Source organism: Colias croceus, chromosome 13 (genome assembly GCF_905220415.1).
Source record: "Colias croceus chromosome 13, ilColCroc2.1".
NCBI classification, from domain to species: Eukaryota; Metazoa; Arthropoda; class Insecta; order Lepidoptera; family Pieridae; genus Colias; species Colias croceus.
This window is the reverse complement of record NC_059549.1, coordinates 7,699,418-7,706,837: the sequence shown is the minus strand read 5'-3', so window position 1 is coordinate 7,706,837 and position 7,420 is coordinate 7,699,418.

The window sequence follows — 7,420 nt, the reverse complement described above, 5'->3', positions numbered from 1 at the left end:
GTTCGCAAATGCCTTCGCAAATGCGTTCGCAAATGCGTTCGCAAATGCCTTCGCAAATGCCTTCGCAAATGCCTTCGCAAATGCCTTCGCAAATGCCTTCGCAAATGCCTTCGCAAATGCCTTCGCAAATGCCTTCGCAAATGCCTTCGCAAATGCCTTCGCAAATGCCTTCGCAAATGCCTTCGCAAATGCCTTCGCAAATGCCGGCGGCACAGCCGCCGGCCGTGCCACCGGCATTTGAGGTTCGAAGACCTGGATATGACTTTGGGTACATACAGTTGCTAGTTACATATTATTTTTTTATTGTTGCCCCACCTTGAGCCCATGGCTAGCTACGCCCATGAATAAGCTAATGCATTGACTGCTTGAACGGCGTGAATTTGTCAGTCATTAAGTAATAAAGCGTTTTCTGAATGTTATAATACCCCGCCAAGGCGCTAATACACCATTTGAAGAGTAGGTAGTAAAACCAGTCAGCCTTTTTGTTAATGTTTACCTAATCTATCAAATATATTGTGTAAACTTCTAAAAAGCAATGCAAACTGAATCGTATAAAAATGACATTTTTGCTCTCTTAATGTTTTTATTTCTAGTTTTGTTAATATAACAACTTGTGTAAACACTTAAAATGTGTAAAAATGTTAAAAGATGTTCAAAACATTATAAAAAGTATGACCATCTAGACTATAGGCTATAGTCATATGCTAAGCTGAATAAGCTTTGTGATAAACGGCTCGTTAGTTTGACATAGGTAGTACGTGATATGAGAATGTCAGTGAAAAACCTAAGGGACGTCGTACCTTCCATTTTTCTTTTTAGTGTGTCACTTAACAACATTCCGAAATGAAGATATGTTTCTGCAGTTTGCGCCTCCGTAATTGGACTCTGTACAGCTTTATTTCAATTGAATGTCAACGTAATACACGTAGGTACATACTAGTAGGTTAAAGAAAATAAATATGCTTTTTCACATAAATCAAAAAACTTGCTTTAATAAGATTTAGTCATGAAATTATTATACTGATTCTTGATAAGAGGAACGCGAAACGCTTCAAATGCTATTAAAGAAATAAATATCCTGCAATCTATTAAAATAAAGAAACTTGATGAATTTATTCATCAAGTTTCTTTATTTGAAGTGAAGGCATATTACATGAATATGAATATACTGGTATATCATATAACATAGATAAGGATTTGAAGAAAGACAAAAGTTAAAATGAAAGTCTGAGAATATTCTTCCGTATCTCGACGAAAGCTTTCAGGTGTAGTTGTATGAAAGAGTGAGGAATGACATTTATTTTGTGGCGGTTATTTGTATTTTAACTCAGAAACTTACGATGTTGTTAAAAGAAATGTTTAAGAAATAGTCGTAAGTTTGTTTAATTATTTTTCTTTCAGGTCCAACGATCTGCACGAGTAGATAAATATCTACTGAATAGAATCAACGAAATTACAGCGCATTGAAATAGCTTTATAATTATTATTCCAGTGAAAATGAAAAGCTATTCGTATTAATTAGGTTGGTAATAGAAACATGTATGCAGCGATACTTGAAATATTTTTTTTTTGAATAAACGTAATATACAATGCATAATTATAATAATATCAAAAATGCAATTACAATTCTGTAATACTTTATAAACAGTGATATTTGGGAAATTTAAACATATTATTTCTGAATTTGATATACTGGTTTGATAGCATTCAAATGCTTTAAAATATATAATTAATGAAGAATAGAACAAATTCATGCACGAGGCGGGATTCTTTACTCGTGTCTTCCGCCATTCCGGGACGACGCCTGACCAATTCAGCCACACGTGATCCCGTCAGAGCAATCGAATTTAAGGTCTCAGCACACATATGGGATCGGAAAGGGATCGTAACCGTAACGCCTTTCGCCTCGCTGTCAACCAGGCGTCAACCTACCGTATGCACGTGACGAAAGCGTATCAGCAGCGCCTGTACGTCAACTCGGCTACGGCTAGGCGACACCGGCGTTACGCCTAAAAACGGTAAGTACGGCAAGTCGTAGCAGGCAGACACGTAAGCGCGTGGACGGAGAGACGTAAGCGCGGGGACGGAGAGACGTAAGCACGGGGACGATGAGCCGTTAGCGCTTGAATTGCAAGTTCGGAGCCTGTCCCGAGGGGAGGCGATTACGTTACTATTCCGATTAGTGTGCGTTGCAGTAGGGAGTTTAATACAAACCATTCTGAACGGCTCGAGGCGATACGGTTACGATCCCTTTCCGATCCCATATGTGTGCCGAGACCCTTATTCTACTCTTTCAGTTTTATGTGTCTATGCCTTAGTCTTAGACCTTGGAATAAAAATAAAAACGATCACAGGTAGGATTCGAACCCCCATCTTTCGCTGTACGAAATAGATCATAATTTATAAAGTATGTATATGAATGGTATAAAACTAAAATTGAAATAGGTATTGTTAATTTAGCTGACCTGAAAAATATTATCAGGCTATTTTGTTTCAAACTCTACCAAAGGCTAATTAAACGACCAAGTTTCTGACACTTTTGACATCTAATTTTAGTTGAGCTGCGGTTGAAAGCCTTCAAGCAATAGTTTTATTTAACTAATATTGAGCAGTAATTAAAATGAACTAGCAAAAGTTGGTAAACAAGTAAGGTTTTCCCTTTTTACTCGTGATCTTTGTTATAAATTACGTCATATTATAATGTTGGTAAGTAGGTAAGCATTTATGTACTCCTGTGTTGGCAGGAGAGCGCTGACTGCTGAAATTTGTGATTTACGTGTCCTCCTGACTTAAACCGATTTAATTACCTTACCCTGTGACCTTACCTCATGTTTATGCTAAGAATGTTGGTTGTCTCAGTACCAAGACGCACTGATGTTTAATGTTGTTAAATATATACAGAAGCAGAACTGTAAAAATGGTAAGATGTATGAGGGGAGGATATTTTGTTTATCTACACTAATATTATAAAGAGGAAAACTTTGTTTGTTTGTTTGTGTTTGATTGTAATTAATAGGCTCATAAACTACTGGACCGATTTTAAAAATTCTTTCACCATTCAAAAGCTTCATTATCCACGAGTAATACAGGCTAGGTTTTATCCCGGAAATCCCACGGGAACGGGAACCATGCGGGTTTTTCTTTGAAAACGCGGGCGAAGCCGCAGGCGGAAAGCTAGTCTAATATATTTTGATTATTTTTTCAGAGACACAAGTTTTTCTCTAGCTTTTCCTCGATCAATCGCAGCCGGTCTATCTACACTAATATTATAAAGAGGAAAACTTTGTTTGTTTGACTGTAATGAATAGGCTCATAAACTACTGGACCGATTTTAAAAATTCTTTCACAAAATTTTAGACTTTTTAGTAAGCATGTTTTTTCGCAATGAGTCATTTAATTCTTCAGTGTGCAAAGGTTCTTTGAAACGCTTCTCTTAACTTTTCGCAGTGACATGAATAAAGCGTTGGAACGTGGAGCGGAAAGATTACCCTAATCTTAATTAACTATTGGTGTAAAATAGCTCCTGTTACGTCCTTTCGAACAATCTGTTAATACATAGTTATAATTAGAATCATTTTACAAATAAAAACAACTGTCTGTTACCACCGTAACTGCTCTTTCAGGTGATGTCGTGCTTCAGCTTACTTTGAAACGTAACCTATTTATTGTCGTTTGATATATAGAAGTTCTAAAAAGTCAATAGGTTTTGGTATAATTACAAAATAAAGTCTATATAAGTTGCGAAGGGCAATATAATTCATGCGCGTTTATGAATTTATATTTTATATTATAACGGTAAGATAATAGTCTCAAAACATAGCGTTAAGAAAGTGGTCCTTTATGAAAATTATCACTCTTCATAGCTTATCGAAACTTCGCACCGAAATCATGATACCTACTTTAAAATAAATACTCAAAAATATTATTTCAGCTTTTAAAAAGTAATACGTGAAGGCCTATCAAAAGTATTATCTTTTTTTAAAAACAATGTTTGCCTTCTCGTCTGCACACACATACACATTGCAAAATTGATAGATTTCATTGGAATTTTTCATTTATATTTTACTCTGTATCGTAATTACGTTATTTTATGATAATAATATATATTCGGATTAAGTACGAATGACATTGATCGATTTTAATTTTATGGTGAAAAATAACTAGTTTTAACTTTTATCCTATTACCGATGCGATGGTAGGTAACTGGAACCTATATTATCTATGTGATGAGACGATTCTAAATTACTTCTAGAAGTGTGAGTTTGAGTTTGTTCTAATAATAGATTTAGTTCGAGCTTTGCTTAATAAATTAATCGAATAAGATGTATTTATCCAGCCGTATTCCAAGAAGTTTACACATGAGCGGAAATTTGTATGCGCGTCAATGTATAAATTATCCATTTTCATTACACTATTCCCAGCAGGAAATTTGAGATCAACTCCATAGTATATGTTGCCTTATGAATATGCTTATGTTACACAAAATGTTCAGTACAATGTCAAGGAAGGTATTCTAGGTCAAGTATATTGAAACAAAACATTCGCACTCTGCGCACAAAGGGCAGTGATAAGAGAGGAAAACTTGAAAAAATTTGGAGCTTTTGTCGAAGCTGCCTGAAGCGTTGTATTATTTCGTTAAAATGGAAGGATTTTTGTGTACAATTTGAAGTGTTTGTTTTCAATTAAATCACGTTTTATTATTCTAGTAGGTAAGTAATTCAATATTTACGAAAGTTGCTTCATAAGTCGAAAGCTTCTAGAAATAAAAGCTTCGTAATTTCAGGTTAAATTTATTAATTAAAGTAATTTAGAATAATAGTACAAATGCCTCGACAGAATCAATTTTTTACGATAAAGATTTAATTATATAGTTACACAACTTCATTTGTTTGTTATTACAAAACACCCTTCGTAGGTACTTTGATTTGGATAAATAGTTTGGTTTTAACGATTGATGATAACCTTAACCTCTTCGAGGGACAAGAACTATTACGCTTAAAGATAAGATCATACTATTTGTTGATTAATATACTATTATCTATTTTATGTAGGTATCTTATGTTATCTGTGAAGTCTTATCTTAACTAGGTATTGCTGTTTTGACCCTAAGTGAAATTTAATCATGTTAAAAGGTACTCAGCCGCTCGCACCTCGTTTAAATAATGTTTAAAAACAATACAGATAAAATATTCCACAATAATTGCCGTCGCACGTGATTAAGATCGACAACAAAAACAGCTTGCTTGTACAGCCGTTGAATACTAATCTTATTCATAAATATTAAATTAATAAATAAACGTGGAAATTTTAGCGATGAATGCGATAATGATTAATCTACTGAACGTGAGTACTGAGGAGATAATTGTACCTACTGAATAAATGCATTATGTGCCTGATGATCTTTATACTCTTTTATACTGTTCTGAATGTTGCATTTAAGATCATTGACCGCTGCCAAATTATTTTGTCAGACAATAATGCGCTCTAAATTACTCTTGATTTGTCGATCCCTACCCCTACACTCTCATATTTATGTCATTATTCTGTTTTGGTAATTTACGTTTAGGTAGTTTACTTTCCTGCGAAGTTTTGGATGACGTGAAAGTATGTTTGCATAGCTGGTTGCATCGAATTATGATCTTTAACTAAAAAACTATTTTTCAAATTGAATTAATGAAAATATCAAACAAACTTTAAAAGTTTATCATAAAATGTGTTTTTTACTTAAAAATAGGTATGAAAGTGTCATGAAAGGTTCACGAGTAAACCGCGTGTAGGATACATGTATCGAGTGACATCCTATTAAACGATGCCGTAATGCTGTCATGTGGTTACGACGTGAACATCACATTTCCTGAGCGGAAAACTTTTATGAACTCAATGAGTTATATTGTAAATATTATATGTATTACAATAGAAAATCAATTGGCAATGTTTATTTATGTTATGGGGTCTCAAGTGTAAAGCGCCCCTTGTTTGCGAGGCCGATTCTTTCTGATTGAATAAATAGAAATAATGGACATCTTACTAAAACTTAACTTTATTAGTTCTGAAAGCATAGAGTTTCTGTTATTTTGTTATTGCATAGAGTTAGATTGTTTCTATAATATTTTTCCTATAGTTCAGTAATGATTAAATCAAAAGTCCGAAATTACGCTGAATATTTTACGTAGGTACACCCGGTACCTACTAACCTAACTCTACCTATAGTCAAATGGGATAAGTAGTTGGCTAAAATAAAAAATACTAAAAGTATAGTTAAAACTTTTTTTGCATTTATATCAAGACAACTAATATAGTGAAAGAGGGAAAAATATGATATTTTCTTTCCATATTAACTTTTCGTATGTATGGTATGGTACGTACTTAGGTTTACTTATGTATATTATTTTTAATTTTATGAAACTTTTTTCAATGTACAATCAGCTTACTGTTTTGACCTTGCTCTCTATTTTAGTTCAATTTTATTCATAAAAATCTGAAATAGATGTTTCATTTAAAATTAACAGCCGTGTGACCTGGCATTCCCGCCTGAATTATTCTGTATGCAAGATGTAAACATTCATTTAAAGAAACTTATTTCTATTAATATAATACATCCAGTATAATACTATCCAGTATATTAAATATTCATGATACTTGATATTCACATAAAAATATATAACCGTAATTTAAAATAACTAGCTCAGTGCAAAGTGCAATAATAATAAAAATCAAACAGCTGTGTAATAATATTAATTATGTACAAACCACCTATTAACTAGTGTATAGAGATGTATAGATAGTTACAGATAATTTGTGTTAGCGCGTGTCACTTGTACAGATATTAATTGAATAATATATAAGTAGACTATGTACTTACCTCTTATATCTAACTAGTATTATTTTCTCAGTATAAAGGAATTATGATCATAAAGGTATGAATAATTGTTTAGTAAACGTTATCATAACACACCGCACTTGAGTGATTTGTTAGGTAGTAGGAAAATGTTTGAGATACATATTTCACGCAGCAAAATTGTTAACAAAATCGTATGATGTTAATATGCCACACGTTAGTTTAAATTAATAAAATTCTTCAAAACAAACCGTAAGATGAAATAAGTATTTATATTTTTTTCTAAAATCTGTTTTACCATTCTAGAATCCGGAACACTTTCTAATTGGTAGTAAAATATAATACTACATTGGATGGATCAATAATCGTACTTACTCATAGGAAAACTACGTACTTTTACGTACCTATTATATTATGTAAATCAATTAATATAACGATTCAATCATTTATTATAAATTTATAATACTTATAACGTATTCATATTGACCCAGCTTTATGTAAGGATAATAATTAACAACGGTTGCAAGTTGCTTAATGCGACACCTTCAGGAAAAGTTTGAGTACAATTGATAAAAACTCTAA